Source organism: Syngnathoides biaculeatus, unplaced genomic scaffold, assembly GCF_019802595.1.
Source record: "Syngnathoides biaculeatus isolate LvHL_M unplaced genomic scaffold, ASM1980259v1 ctg134_pilon_pilon, whole genome shotgun sequence".
NCBI classification, from domain to species: domain Eukaryota; kingdom Metazoa; phylum Chordata; class Actinopteri; order Syngnathiformes; family Syngnathidae; genus Syngnathoides; species Syngnathoides biaculeatus.
This window is the reverse complement of record NW_026907428.1, coordinates 1-15,916: the sequence shown is the minus strand read 5'-3', so window position 1 is coordinate 15,916 and position 15,916 is coordinate 1. Positions and strand designations below refer to the sequence as shown.

At 43.4% G+C, this 15,916-nt stretch overlaps 6 non-coding genes across 6 annotated transcripts; 5 read left to right on the top strand and 1 right to left on the bottom strand.

Annotated features, from left to right (window-relative positions):
* The first annotated feature begins 3,463 nt into the window (after window positions 1-3,463).
* Window positions 3,464-3,535, top strand: trnaw-cca (transfer RNA tryptophan (anticodon CCA)). The gene has a single exon. It is a non-coding gene; the product is annotated as a tRNA-Trp (tRNA).
* Window positions 3,536-5,042: 1,507 nt separating this feature from the next.
* Window positions 5,043-5,115, top strand: trnak-cuu (transfer RNA lysine (anticodon CUU)). Its single transcript has one exon. It is a non-coding gene; the product is annotated as a tRNA-Lys (tRNA).
* Window positions 5,116-6,396: 1,281 nt separating this feature from the next.
* trnai-uau (transfer RNA isoleucine (anticodon UAU)) lies at window positions 6,397-6,468 on the bottom strand. Its single transcript has one exon. It is a non-coding gene; the product is annotated as a tRNA-Ile (tRNA).
* Window positions 6,469-8,141: 1,673 nt separating this feature from the next.
* On the top strand, window positions 8,142-8,305 carry LOC133497119 (U1 spliceosomal RNA). The gene has a single exon (XR_009793960.1). It is a non-coding gene; the product is annotated as a U1 spliceosomal RNA (small nuclear RNA).
* A 3,921-nt stretch (window positions 8,306-12,226) lies between these two features.
* trnal-uag (transfer RNA leucine (anticodon UAG)) lies at window positions 12,227-12,308 on the top strand. Its single transcript has one exon. It is a non-coding gene; the product is annotated as a tRNA-Leu (tRNA).
* Window positions 12,309-14,422: 2,114 nt separating this feature from the next.
* On the top strand, window positions 14,423-14,496 carry trnak-uuu (transfer RNA lysine (anticodon UUU)). The gene has a single exon. It is a non-coding gene; the product is annotated as a tRNA-Lys (tRNA).
* The last annotated feature ends 1,420 nt before the right edge of the window (window positions 14,497-15,916 follow it).

Here is a 15,916-nt window from a genome sequence, read left to right as displayed (position 1 = left end):
GTATAAAGCTTTTGTATCAATATTTCATTTAAAATGAAAATTGTTATTTTGGAGACTACAAATTTTAAAAAGTACTCATCCAAAATAAATTCTCAAGTAATGGAGTGCAGTATGGTGGCCGACTGGTGATCCGCTTCACATCCCGGCCTCGCTTGTGAGGTCTTTGCGGGTTTTCAGCTCTCCAAGTGTGATTTGTTGGTGACTTCTTCTTCTTTTCCTTTCGGCTTGTCCCGTTAGGGGTCGCCACAGCGTGTCATCTTTTGCCATCTTAGCCTATCTCCTGCATCTTCCTCTCTAACCCCAACTGCCCTCATGTTTTCCCTCACCACATCCATAAACCTTCTCTTTGGTCTTCCTCTCGCTCTTTTGCCTGGCAAATCCATCCTCAGCATCCTTCTACCAATATACTCACTCTCTCGCCTCTGAACATGTCCAAACCATCGAAGTCTGCTCTCTCGAATCTTGTCTCCAAAACATCCAGCTTTGGCTGTCCCTCTAATGAGCTCATTTCTAATCCTATCCAACCTGGTCACTCCGAGCGAGAATCTCAACATCTTCATTTCTGCCACCTCCATTTCTGCTTCCTGTTGTTTCTTCAGTGCCACTGTCTCTAATCCGTACATCATGGCCGCCCTCACCACTGTTTTGTAAACTTTGCCCTTCATCCTAGCAGACACTCTTCTGTCACATAACACACCAGACACCTTTCGCCAGCTGTTCCAACCTGCTTGGACCCGTTTCTTCACTTCCTGACCACACTCTCCATTGCTCTGTATTGTTGACCCCAAGTATTTGAAGTCATCCACCCTCGCTATCTCTTCTCCCTGTAGCCTCACTCTTCCCCCTCTACTTTTCTCATTCACGCACATATATTCTGTTTTACTTCGGCTAATCTTCATTCCTCTCCTTTCCAGTGCATGTCTCCATCTTTCCAATTGTTCCTCTGCATGCTCCCTGCTTTCACTGCATTTCACAATATCATCTGCGAACATCATGGTCCAAGGGGATTCCAGTCTAACCTCATCTGTCAGCCTATCCATTACCACTGCAAACAGGAAGGGGCTCAGAGCTGATCCCTGATGCAGTCCCACCTCCACCTTAAATTCCTCTGTCACACCTAAGGCACACCTCACCATTGTTCTGCTGCCATCATACATGTCCTGTACTATTTTAACATACTTCTCTGCCACACCAGACTTACGCATGCAGTACCACAGTTCCTCTCTTGGTACTCTGTCATAGGCTTTCTCTACATCCACAAAGACACAATGTAGCTCCTTCTGACCTTCTCTGTACTTTTCCACGAGCATCCTCAAGGCAAACAATGCATCTGTGGTACTCTTTCTCGGCATGAAACCATACTGTTGCTCGCAGATACTTACTTCTGTCCTGAGTCTAGCCTCCACTACTCTTTCCCATAACTTCATTGTGTGGCTCATCAACTTTATTCCTCTATAGTTCCCACAGCTCTGAACATCCCCTTTGTTCTTAAAAATGGGAACTAGAACACTTTTCCTCCATTCTTCAGGCATCTTTTCGCCCGCTAGTATTGGTACCATTGGTGACCAATTCATAAATAATGGACAACAAATAATCCTCAGAGGACATGATGCATTTTTTTCAAATAGTAATGCAAGCACATTCAAAGCATTTTCTTGAAGAAATAGCCATAGAATTCTCAACACTGTTGACCTCTTGGGCTTCTCGACCGCTTGATGGCGCCATAGAGCAAATGTCAACAACAAGGGTCCAATTAATGTTGCATGCTTTTGGAATGCGGGAGGAAACCGGAGTCCCCGGAGAAATCCCACACAGGCACGGGGAGAACATGGAAACTCCACACAGGCAGGTCCGGGATTGAACCCAGGACCTCGGAACTGTGCTTTACCAACAATGCTTTACCAACTGAGCCACCGTTCCACCAATCTTTGATAAATAGCACTTGTTAAAACAGTATGACTCAATTTGCTTGTACATGATATCAAATCCATTTTCCCAATCAAAAAGAAATGAATGTCTTTCAACCATTGAGAACCTTCTATGAACAAAATGCTCTCAACTTCAAGCAAATGTGGCCCAAGCAAAATGACCAAAGTGAAAAACTGCAAAGCTGAGGGACTGTGGAGGATCACGAGCAGCTCCAATGTCAGATAGCGATGACATGATGTCACACTCTCCTCACTGATGACGACATGAAAAAAGTCCAAACGTGATATAACATGTCACACTAACGTCAACGATGGAAATTTTCTCTGTGAGGGAAAACTTAAGAAAAAGCAAATGAAATGAGAAGACTCACTGAAGAGAAACCTTTTCCCTGCTCAGTTTGTGGTCAGATTCTCTCCTCCGTATCGTTCTGATAAACACAACAAGGGGTGTGTAGCCCACATATACTCATATACAGTATAGACTTGTATCACACATTGTTTTCTAGTATCTGTTTATGCATCAGGATGATGTGTTGTGTATTGTGTTGTTTTGTTTTTTAGAAGGCTAGATTGTCAGATCCTGATCATCTTGTCTCGATCGTGGTCTTGATAGTGGTGTGTATTGTTCTAGATTGGATTGTTTTGTCAGATTGACTTGTAAAGTTTTTAGTGTCTTGCATATTCTTGTTGGTGCGTTTTCTTCTCCTGTTTGATTGTCGTACCGTCGCTGAATTGTGGTGTATCGCCTTGATGCTGCTGTATTTGTATTTATATTTACTGGAATTTATCATGCAAATATACAGTAATGCTAAAATGTATTTGTTGATACTGCATTATAACAGGCAAACCTTCTCCCAGACCGCAGGACAGACCTGAACCCAAACCAGTCTTATGATTGCATTGTTGGAACAATTCAAACCTACACAGGGAGACGCCAATGGATTTCAAGCCCATCGCCATAACCACTTGGACTCAACAAGCACTTCTGTTGTTGCTTTTTTTCATTTTCTGACTTCTGCACATTTGCAAACATGCATGACAAACTTATGGGGAGCTCACATGGGGAATAAAACGGTTTACAGTTCAAAACCAGCAACTCTAGAAGCAGGCTGCAGTGAGTGCTGAGCTGTATCACATCCATGCACCATTTCTCATTGCTATAAAAGCATATTCCAGCGCCTTTCGTTTCCCGTGTTAGCTCAGCGACACAATCCGCGCAATGGAGGTTGAAGACAGGGAGCATCATGGCGGCGTCAGACACTCATCCACAAAGCTAAGTCTCCATGAAGCACAGAGCTGCAGAACCTCCAAAGTTTTGTTCAGAAACTGCATGAATTCAGGGTTTTGATCATCTCATGGGCAAAAAAAACCTCCCCTCAAAAATGGGACAAAATTGCCCACTCCTGACTTGTAAGACAAATAACTGTGCAAGCTTTGTTGACACGGATTCACCAGTCGGGCATGTCAGTGACTTGTGTTGGTTGCCAATATACCCTCGTTTTGAACTTACACCTCTAAAGAAGCTTGTGGTAACTGACTCTGTGGCGCAACGGTAGCGCGTCTGACTCCAGATCAGAAGGTTGTGTGTTCAAATCACATCAGGGTCATTTCTTTAGCATTCTGATGGATGTAAAAGGTTCTTCTTTAAATTCACATGCCATTCCAATGGAAAAGACATCCTATGTGGCAGGAGCTGACTGCTCGTGCAGTTGACTGACTTCTGCTTTTGTCAGGAATGTTTCATTTGTCACTGAGGTGTAAACTTGAAGTTATTGGGTGAAAATCCAAATGTCCACTTGTTCCAAGTTTGTCGTCATAAAAAAATTTCACAATTGATGTTTGTATTCGTGAAGGAGCGGCTGAAAATAGCCGAGAAACTTTACCATTGCTCAGTCTTCACCACTTTGAGTGTGTTTACTATGGTCACAACTGACTTCATTTTGACTTTAGCCAATGTTCGTCTGTAACGGAAACATTTTTACCACGCAATAAATAAATAAATGACAGACAAAGTGCTGCCTTTCAAAATAAAACGATACACAAAAGTTTTTCTTTAGCGCTGCTCTAGTGGCTCGCTCGAGCTTTTTCAGAAATGGATGAAATTGGAAAAAGATGGGGGAGGAAAATAAATTTTTGGTTTTAATCTGGTTTTGGTGATTTCAACTTTTCACATTGACCCAAATTAATGGCCCTGGACCAATGGTCGAGCTGGACTGGCACCATGGGGACCTACATTAGGTTCAAGACCCCACCCAAACTCACTGCTGTTGTGTCCATGAGCAAGAAAGAGTCTCTAAACTGCTCCCCGGTTGCTTAAGTGTGTTCCCCTAACGAGTGTGTGTGTTCACTGTGATGAATAAAATGCAGACAACAAATTTGGTGTATACGGAAGCATGTTCATGAAAAACAAGATGAGTCTTCGACTTCCTCATGAAGACCTGATGACTTCTTCCTCCTGGATGTGTTGGTGGTAACTCTTTTGTCCATTCATTCATGCATCCATCCATTTTCTTTGTCGCTTATCCTCACGAGGGTCACGGGGAGTGGTGGAGCCTATTCCAGCTGTCAACGGGCAGGAGGTGGGGTACACCTTGAACTGGTTGCCAGCCAATCTCAGGGCACATCGAGACAGACAACAGTCACACTCCCAATCACCACAAGGAGCAATTTAGGACGCAACCATGTGTCCAATTAATGTTGCATGTCTTTTGGGGATGCGGGAGGAAAAGCCACGCAAGCACGGGGAGAACATGCGAACTCCACACAGGTGGGTCCTTGATTGAACCCGGGACCTCAGAACTGTGAGGCCTGCGCTTTCCACCTGAACCACTATGACGCCCATACCAAGAGCAGGCACAGACCTGGGTAAATATTTTCACGTGAAAACTCAAACTTTTGTGTGCCTGTGTGTGTGCATTTGTGTCTGTCTGTGTTTGCATGCTTTTTTGCAAGTGTGCATGTGTGTGTGTCTGTATGTGTGTAAGTTAAAAGAGGATGATGTGTGTGTGCATTTATACACTCCATCTCCGTGGTAATAGGGATGCTGTCAAATGAAGTTGAAGTAGCATCAAACAGCGAAGGTACCACAAGATGTATGTGTGTCACAGGTTCCATGCCCCGCTAGCTCAGTCGGTAGAGCATGAGACTCTTAATCTCAAGATCGTGGGTTCGAGCCCCATGTTGGGTGACTGGCATTTGCAGTAGATGACATTAATCAAATGATTCACTGGTTTTTCTTTGTTCGAAGGCATTCAAGGTCATTTTAGCTGAAGAGCCTATAATGTTTTGCACCTCTTGATAAGATTTTCCCTCTCCAATGAAACGTTTATTTAAATTCTTGTTTCTGAACCAACAAAGTAAATGTCATGTCTACATAACCCACTTTCATGAGTTCCCAAAAACATCATTGTAAACATAGAAGCAATGAGTGACACCTCGTTGGGGGTAACAACCCAGTATTAGCCCCAAAAAAGAAATTATCATCTACAATTTGGAAGAATCCACTTGATCAAGAAATCCATCTCCTTAAAGGAAGACTCTCCCCAAAATTTATATGTACAATAAACCCTCCAATGTGAAGTAATATTATTATTGCATGTATTTTGGACATTAATTGAAAATAAAATCTGAAAATAAAGAACATATTTGAAATCCAAGCACAGTCCGGATACGTGCCAGCTTTCGGAGCCAAACGTGGAAGAAACATCCTTGACTCCACCCCTGACGTCTCCGGTGCTTCGCATTACAGACCATCCGTTGTAGCTAAGCCAAGATGCCAACTTGTTTTACACCAAAACTGAGAAAACACACCCACGATCACACCTGACAGCAATTTAGTCTCCAATGAATGCTTGAATGTTTTGGGGATTTTCATACGGACAGGGCCCGGGATATGAATCTTGTTCCTCAGAACTGTTGGGCTAATGCTCGACAGCTGCACCACCATTGTTTGAATAGTAGCAATAAACAATAAACTGAAAATGTCCATTAATCTAGTTAATGACATTGGTTTGGGATTATTTTGAACACGAGTGTATATTAGTTGCATCCCAATGGTTCAAAATAGGATTGTGAGGAGATCAACATTTGGAAAGTGAAAATGATCGTGTTTCATTAAGAATACCAACAACAAGCGACGTTCTTCAGGTTAGAATCAATTTAAATTCTTACAACCAAACCAGATGTGTAATGTGTTCAATATTTAATTGTATTTTCAATCTTTAAATGGGATGAACATGAACAATTGCTTGTAGGTGGTGTTTGCTCTGGTGGAATATGTTGAGAGATTTGCATGTGACACGATGACATGCAGACCAGTGACCCTGTCCAGACTTTAAACTTTGGCAGTAAAATACACACGTGTATGTTGTGTGTCTCCAGGCAAACGATTATTGAGGAAGTAGTACTCAGTCAGTAAGGAGCCAAGTTTTTGTTTCTCACTGAACAGCAATGGTAAATCCTTGCACGTTAGCAGAGGATGGTTTTGAGCCATCGACCTCTGGGTTATAGGCCCAGCACGCTTCCGCTGCGCCACTCTGCTGTATACATTAACTTGTCATATGTACTTTCATGCCTTCATCAGACTCCAAGAAATGTTTGGTATTTGTCAACTTTTTATGATCATTGGTCTTTCCCTGGTCAAATCAATGTGCTGATCAGTGGTGGCACCTTTCTGGGTACTTACACAGTGATTTTAAATTGACGGATCATTGCAAAGAGGATTTTTTTCCCAAATGGAATAGAATTGAGGGAATGAAAACACAATCCTTAATTGCACAATATTTCTCACGATGAGAAAGACTTTAAAAAGTGGCATTCATGGAATTAGTTCTAAAACCTAATGCCACCACGATGATGGAACATTTTGGATTGAAGCCTGATGAACGCAGCCATCCTGCTCACAGCAATCAGCCGATCAGTCAAATGCAACAATGCAGATACAAAAGTGACAGCTTACAGTATGTGATGCATATACGCTCACATTATATAAAGAATATCTTTACTTAGAATTGTAATCAATGTAGCCATTGAACATGCTGACATCACGTGCAGACTTGTAAAACTACTGGGCGGCACGATCACCCGGGGCTGCCAACGGGCCCGCTGCGTTTCTTCGTGGGTTCAGTTCTCAAACATAATTGAAGGTGGCATGTCTGTTATTCAGAATATTCTCACCCAGAAGAAAAAAAAGCACCAACAACGACAAATCGCTGTTTTTCATCGTAAGACACCTGCGGTCAGATGCTCCCGTAAAATACGCCTGAGTCACTATGAATAATTTCATAGATTGATCATTAAAATTTGATTTGTAATTTCAAAAAACACAAATATTTCCCTTTTTATTACAAAACACGGGTAGTAGGGAGAAGGAAAACAGATACATTAAGGTTTATAGTTTTATTTCTCAAATCAACGTATTGGCCTCAAACAGGTTTTTTGGTTTCATTGTTGAATGCAGTTGTGTATTTTTTTTTTTTAATTTACAAAGATTTGAACTTTGAGAGTGTTTAAATGAGGGAAATCTGAGAAAATGTTCATGCCTGTCTGAGAAAAGTGAATCGTATGTTTCAGGGCCTTAAAACATATATAAGAAATGGGAAAAAAATACTGTCAACAAAAAAATAAATGAAAATGAAAAAAAATACTGTGAATGAGAAAAACACAAAAGCACAAAAGCAGATGTGTCGCTTGCTGAAGAACACATTTTGGCACATTTGCACAGGCTGTACCCTGCCTCCTGCCCGATGACAACTGGGATAGGCTCCAGCACTCCCCGCGACCCTCATGAGGATAAGCGGCTCAAAAAATAGATGGATTGGTTGTTCTCAAGTTTTGAGAAACCGGGTCGGGACATTGCACGTTGCGGGTGATCATTTGAGAACAACTGGAGAATGCTTCATTGACTTCACGCCAAACATCGCCAAGGCTGTCATGCGCAATAGTCCTCAATAGGTGGCAGTATTGTACTGATCTGAACATCCAACTGTTCCCGTCAAACATCTGGATTAGATTTTAGGTTAACATGTTTCAACTTAATTCGCGTCTCCCGATGTTCCACTGCTTTCTTGGTTTCAATTTACTACCTCAATTAAAACTCAAAATTAAATTAGAAAGCATCATTTTTTGTGTGTGGTTGTTTTCGTGATCGTGATGACACCGTCCCTTGATTTAGTGTGACCGAGTGTGACTTGCGTGCTCGCACATTTTTGTCCCATACTTACCTGGCATGGGAAATACCATGATCAAGAAGGTGGTTCTCCCAGGGTGAGGCTCAACCATTGCACATGAGTAGTGCTGATCCCTGCGAATTCCCCAAATGTGATAATCTCGACTCCATAATTTCTGGTGATGGGGGAGTGCGTTCGCGCTCTCCCTTGGTCTCATCTCAATATTAATGTCAAGAAGCTAGATGTATTTATCCATTAAACCGGCCGAAGGCAGAGTACACCCCGCACTGACTGCCAGCCACAATCACACCTCTTTGCAATGGAGTTAGTTTAATATCCAATTAATGTCGCATGTTTTTGTAATGTGGGAGGAAACTCACGCAGGCACGGGGAGAAGATGCACACAGACGGGGCTGGGAGTGAACCTCAGAATTTTGAGGCCATCGCTGCTTCACCGTGCCACCCCAAAGTGAACTTAAATTGCTATATTTCAAATGATGATTTCAGTTATTAGAAGAAAAGAATATTCAAAGTTACTTGGATGTGGGACAAAGTAATGCCCGCAAAACGAAATAACTTGTTGGGCCACCCTCGGGAGCAACAACTGAACTCGAGCATTTTCTATAACTGGAAATTCATCTTTACGTGTCTCCGGAGATATTTTTCTTCTTTCTTATAGAATTGTCTTAATCCAACATGAACAGCTTTTTTAAGATCATGCCAATACATTTAATTGAAATCAAGACTGACTGACTAAACCACTCACAACATTATTTTTGTTTTTAAAGGTGTTCAGAAGTTACTGTAATTTTTTCGTGTGTTTTGGATCATTGTCCTGCTGCAGAACCCAAGTGGGCTTCAATTTGAGATCACAAGCTGATGGGTGAATATTCACCACCAGCCTTTTCTTGTAAGGAGCAGAATTCATGGTTCTGCGTTTAACAGTAATCCCTGAACTTCTCTCCTCCAAACTTCTCCAGCTCAGCGTCTCACCAGCCATTTCTACAGATCTACAACTTCCTCAAGGGCAGGACACAGCAGGTGAGGCTGGAGGACACCACCTCATCCACGTTCACTATCTATGACTATTAACTGAGGAAAGGGAGGCTTGCAGTTCTTTTGAAGTTGTCTTGAGTTGCTTTGTGGCATCCTGGATCGCCATTGCTGTTTTTTAGGTAATCTTTGTAGGCCGGCCACTTTTGGGAAGGTTTACCACTGTTCGATGATTTTTCCATTTGAGGATAGTTGCCCTTGCTTTGGTTCGCTGGAATCCTAAAGATTGTGAAATGGCCTTTGAAACTCTTTCCAAACTTGTCGATGTCAGTTCCTTCATTTACTTTACACACAGGGAAAGATACATTTTTGCAGAATAAATAAAATCACCATTTAAAAACAGCATTTTAAATTCACCTGTTACATTGGTCTATTTACATTTGCTGGATGATTGAAGTGATGAAACAATGCAAAAAGCATTGGTCTTGTAAACCAGGGGTCGTCAGTTCAATTCTCACTGTGGCCTATTAATTACATATGTGATCCCTTCCTGATTCTACTATGTGTTTGTACTCTATGTCAGTTTTGTTTACTCGCTCTGCATGTTTCCTCATTCTCCATTTGGCTCTCTGTTCTGCTGGTTGACATAATTTGGCTGCTTGTTTTTGTTGCTGTTTGAGAAAATGGGAATTTGCGCAAGTGTTAGAGCACTCGTTTTGCATGTGAGATGTTGCGGGATCATTTGACTTTTGGTTGTCTCCTGAAGTCGGGGCATGTTCTTTAGCAGGGACGCCAGGACTTCTTTCTTCTCATCCAAATCTTCTGGCGGATGAAACAACCGCAAAGTCAAAGAAATTGAACAGCGACCTCGGGTGCACCAAGTGCACGTATGGACAGCCTTATGCTTGAACATGGTGTTTGTGATGGAAAAAGTGTGATGAGTACAGAAGTCCAAAAACAGAAAACCACTCGCGTTCTGATCAAGGGGTTCGTTCCTTTCAATCACACCTTTCCAGATCTCATGTGACCGTTGAAGTCCCCCTGCAGAATGACAGAGTCCCCAGCAGGAGCGTTTTCTTGCACTCCTTCGAAGGACTCCAAAACGGGTGGGTAGTCTGAAGTGCTGTTTGGTGCATAGGCGCAAACAACAGTTAGGACCTGTCCCCACAACCCGAAGGCGGTGAGAGGGTACCGTCTCGACCACCGAGTGAACCCAAGCGTACAGGCAGAGAACAGGGAAACCACACTGGCTTGGTGCCTCTCACCGTCGGCAACTCCAGAGTGGAAGAGAGTCCAAACCCTCTCAAGAGGACTGGTAGCAGAGCTGGTCTAAAAATCACAACACCGTTTAGGTCCTGAATACATGAAAGAATTGCTTACGTAATAAAAACCCAGAAGAGCTCTGCAATCGACAAATAGTGGAGTGTAGAAATCAAGGCAAACATGATGAAGAAGCTTTTCGCTATGATGCTCCACGCAAATGGAATAAGTTGCCAACAGAGGTGATGCCAGCTTCATGTGTGAATGTACAAAGTCCAAGTTGAAAAGTATTTTTTTCTCATGCTTTTTTTTTTATTGTTGTTGTTCTTTTAAGGGGTGACACAGAATAGCAGCTGTAAAACGTTGGCCTCACAGTTCTGAGGTCCTGGGTTCGGTCCTGACCCTACCTGTTTGGAGTTTGCATGTTCTCCCTGTGCCTGAATAGGTTTTCTACGGTTTCCTCCCCCATCCCCTAAACATGCAACATGAATTGGACACTCTAAATTGCTCCGAAGTGTGATTGTGAGTGTGGCTGTTTGTCTCAATGTGCCCTGCGACTGGCTGGCAACCAGTTCAGGGTGTACCCTGCCTCCTGCCCGTTGACAGCTGGGATAGGCACCAGCCCTCCCGTGACCATCGTGAGGATAAGCAGCTAAGGAAATGGATCGATGGATAGATGTTGTTTTCAGGAAAACAAGGGAACCAGCTCAAGAGGAAGAGCCCTCGCTTAGCAGGTGGGGGGGAGTAGGTTTGATACCCACATTTGCCATATAACTTCGAGTTGTGTGCTGGAGTTTCCTTTTTGAGTCAGTTCAGTTCTTTTGTTGTTCTTTTGGGGGGAAATGGGGGAATTTGCTCAGGTAGTGGAGCGCTCACTTCGCATGAGGTGGTGAGGTCAATGCCCACATTCTCCATTTCCCTTTCGGTTTTCTGTTGAATTAATTTTGAATTAATTTGGTAATGTTCTTTTCCTGTTGTATTCTTGGCAAAACAGGGAAATTTGCTTGCTGAGCACATGAGATAGAGTGGGATTTGTTCCTGCAATCTCCTTTTGACTTTCAACTGTCTGTTGAAGTTTATTCCACTTTTTGAAGAACACCTCTCCCAGTTTCAAAATAAATATTCCACTCATTAAGCATTTTACTATGTAATGTTTGTGCTTGAGTCAAGGATCCCTGGACACATTTTACATACAGTAGATTTACATCAGAGTTTAGATGTTCGAAATGTCTCTGAGCCCTGTGCACAACTTAAAGCCAAAAACAGGCTTTAAACTACATACAACTATTTTCAGTCTCTTGAAGAAGACATCTTCGTTACTGGCTGACAAAGTCATCAGTGTTGACTTTCACTTGACAAAGAAACCCGTTCTTGTTAGAGTAAGTTGCCACAATTCTTGCAAGCGGCCAAGAATTTCTGGGTGATGTATCAATCATAACAAACTCCACATCGCCAACACAAAGATTTCTTCTAGGCGTTGGTAGCTAGGTATTCTTTACACCATGGGTTGGTGGGTTGGGAGGCTGCGGCAGTCGGACCAGGTTCTGTGTGTGGGGATGATGGGGCACTGATTCATGGGGTAGGGCCAATGACTGCCAACCGGGGACCAGGCAGTCATCATAACAGGGGGTGGTCGGTTTCATCCTTAGCCACATGGCGGTGCTCCTGAGGCCTCGGGCTGGATGGCTACTTGTTGTGAGGGCTCCCCTCTCATGGCCCATGCGTGCTCCCTGGGTCCCTGATTTCAAGTGTGTCGTTGTGATTTCAAAAATATATTTTCCACATTTTCTATGTTGAGGTTTAATATAACCAGGAATACTGGAGCTGGTTTGGTTTTGAATTATAAAAATTATTGTTCCTCTACTAATCCCGGGGGAAGGTAGTGTGGCCGAGCGGTCCAAGGTGCTGGATTTAGGCTCCAGTCTCTCAGGAGGCGTGGGTTCAAATCCCACCACTGCCATGTTCTTGTCAATCCAGAATCTACACTGCGATTTTCTCATTTGCTCTCACATGACGCTGGGGCTAAGGCATGATTTCGGCCAAAAGAAAGTTAAGCTCTTCCTTATCCTAATTTTTCTCTTTCTCATTTAATTTGTTTGCATGTGCATGTAAAGTATTAGCTCCCGAGCAAGTGTTTCCACAAATCTCATTATGTTGGTTGTTTATGCTGAAATACGATGGCACGTTTTTGGGTACTTAAACAGTGATTTCAAGTTGACAGAACACTGAAAGGAGGATTTCTCTTCCAGTTGGAAGTAAATCTTGAATTGAAGAAATGGTCACAACTTGCGAATCTCAGACAATGAGAGGACAAGTCAATCCATCCATCCATTTTCTTTGCCACTTATCCTCATGGGGGTCACAGTGAGTGCTGGAGCCTATCGCAGTTGTCAATGGGCAGGAGGCGGGGTACACCTTGATGTTTTTGGGATGTGGCAGGAAATCGGAGTGCCCGGAGAAAACCCACAGAGGCACGAGGAGAACATGCAAACTCCACACAGGCGGTTCCTGGATTGAACCCGCGACCTCAGAACTGTGAGGTCAACGCTTCACCAGCTGAGCCACTGTGCCGGCAGACAAGTCAATATTGAATAATATTTTTCACCAACAGAAAGACTTTAAACTAACACTCGCTAAACACACCATCTGAAGACAAATGATACTATAGAACAGAACTCGCTAACAGAGGATTGTTTCAATGTCCCATTTGCTAGGTTTTGGTTCCAGCACTGTTCTGCTGCACCACTCTACTGTAGAGTTGTCAGACTTTGAATGTACTCTCGTATATTTCTGACAAAAAAGAACACTAGAATGACCATATGTGTACTTGGCACCAGGACACCCTCAGTCGCAGTTTGAGGATCGACATTGTAGTCGTGTCATCGTACTTGCAGCCACATGTCTTGGACATTCAGGTGAAGAGAGGGTGGAGCTTTGAACTTATTATCCGCTAGTGGTTAGTCGGCTCTGATGGTGGACGAAGATGTTGGTCAGATGTGGCAGGCCCAAACATATTGTGATGGTCTGCTGGGAACGGCTGGCAGAATCCTCTGTCAAAACGAGTTTCATCTCCCACCACCGACAGAACCTTGCTCATTTTTCAAGGGTGGCGGGGACACTGAGTCCGAGTGGTCTATATTCCATGCCTCCACTGCTGAGGTCGTAGTTGTGGCCGTAAGGTCTATTGGTGCCTCTCATGACGGCAATCCCGAGCACGTTGGTGGACATCAATAGTGAGGGATGCCGTGAAGCTGAAGAATGAGTCCTTTTGGGGCTTTTTGGCCAGTAGGACCCCTGCGGAGCCTGCTGTATCGCGGTTGCCCAAGCGGAATGCAGTTTTGGTGGTTGATGAGGAAAGAACCTAAGTGTGGGAGAAATTCAGTCATGGAGAACGACTTCAAGATGGCTTCGAGGAAATTCTGGTCCACCATATGGCATCTCAGGTGAGGGAAGCAGTGCAATGTCAACATTGTTTATTGTGAGGATGAGGCGCTGCAAACCTCGACTCGGGACATTGTGAGTCGGTGGAGAGAATACTTTGAAGACCTATTCAATTCCTTTGTCACGCTTTCCCATGGGGAAACAGAGTCTGGGTTCTCTGAGGCGGACTCTCCTATCTCTGTGTTTGAGCTCACCGAGGTGGTTAAAAAGATCCCCGGTGGCAAGGCTCTGCGAGATTTGCCCTGAATTCCTAAATGCTCCGGAATTTGTGGGGGTGCCGTGGTTGACACCCTTCTGAAACATTGCGCAGACATCAGGAACAATGCCTCTGGATTGTCAGACTGGGGTGGTGGTCCTCCTTTGAAAGAAAGGGAGCCGCAGGCTGTGTTCCAGCCACAGGGAGATCACACTCCTCAGCCTCCCTGATAAGTTTGATTCAGGTGTGCTCGAGACGAGCGTCCACAGGGAAGTTGACTCTCAGATTTAAGAGGAACATTGTGGTTTTTGTCCTGGCCGTGGAACAGTGAACCAGCTTTGAGTTTCCATCCTACTTCATCCTACTTGGAGCATCCTGGTTTTGGGTAGTTGCTATGAATAAAAGTAGTAATGGACTACAAAAAGTGGCAAACATGTGCCCTAAGTAGCTCAGTTGGTACAGCATCAGACTTTTAATCTGGGGGTCCAGGGTTCAAGTCCCTGTTCAGGCTGTCATCCATTGAGAGCTTCTAATTTGCAGAGTCTAGTTTTGAATCCTGTCTCCTCACCAGACCCATCTGCACAACATCTCCCTGAAATGAAGCTAATCAACCAACAGAGTGTTCAATCGAATAACTTTGGGGATCACTTCAATGTTGCAATTTGGTCCATTTTTTGATTGGTTTTAACTTCCCGAAAGTAATGTGAGTAAATTTTGTGGCTTCTCATCCATTTCAAGTGTACACACCTCCCTGACTTTCGATCATTTACCTCAGGTTCTTGTTGCAAAAGTGAAATTCCCGACTGGAACTTCACATTGCTTTTCTCACAATGGCTCATTGCCAGTTTCATACACATTACCTGGTTATGGGTCATGCTGAAAATACACATCTGAGTAACTCACTTGAGAAAACATGAGACTCTTGACCTGATTCTCTAGTTTAGAAGTCCCTGTTCAGGTGTTTCAATTTTGTGTTTTTGGAACACTTTGAGATTTTCGAAAATCCACCAGATTTTGTTCGCACACCTCTGCAATATTCATCCATCTATTTCCTCTGCCGCTTATCCTCACGAGGGTCGCAGGACTGCTGGAGGCTATTCCAGCTTTCAACGGGCAAGAGGTGGAGTACACCCTTGAACTGGTTGCCAGCCAATTGCAGGGCATATGAATAATTTGTTGGAATAGGAAAAAAGAGGAGAGAAGTTTTGTTTAAGTGGTACATGCACCAACATGCACACTGGTTTTCATTCAATGAGCTCAATTTATGCTTCGATGGACTGGTGTTGCTGGACACATCACTACCTGGACAGGCACACACTTGTTTTTTTATGCTGTGATGTACCATAAGTGACTCTGTTGCGAAGGCTAGTTACCTCATTGCGAGTGAAATGACAGTGACCTCAGAACAATTTAATGAGGCTGAATTTGTAATAACACGCATGATGAAGGCAGCAGAGATTGTGCGCCCTGAAAGGTGCCAGGCTTTTACAAAAATGAACCTGACGAGAAACACAGTTCCAGAAGGGATGTTTGATCTTTCAGTGGATTTGGACAACTAGTTACAGCACAAAGTAAAGTAATTTATTGCGTTTTCAGTTGGAACTGATGAAAGCATGGACATTACAGACATTGGACAAGTGGCTATTTTATTCCACGTAGTTGACAGGTCATTCAGACAAGGTGCTGTGGTTAGGTGTTTTTTCTTCTGATTTATTTATGAGAAGAAATTGGACAGTTCATGGAAGAAAAGGGCAAACCAGTGTTGGAATTTCATTCAACAGAATGGATGCAGAACTTTTTTTGGTGGATGTTCCAATAACTTGAACAAACGGGTGCTCAGTCGCAACAAAGTTGTTTTGCCGTATTATGACAGTATACACTCTTCTCACAGTTGTATCGAGAACACGATAATGTTATATTTAGATGTATTT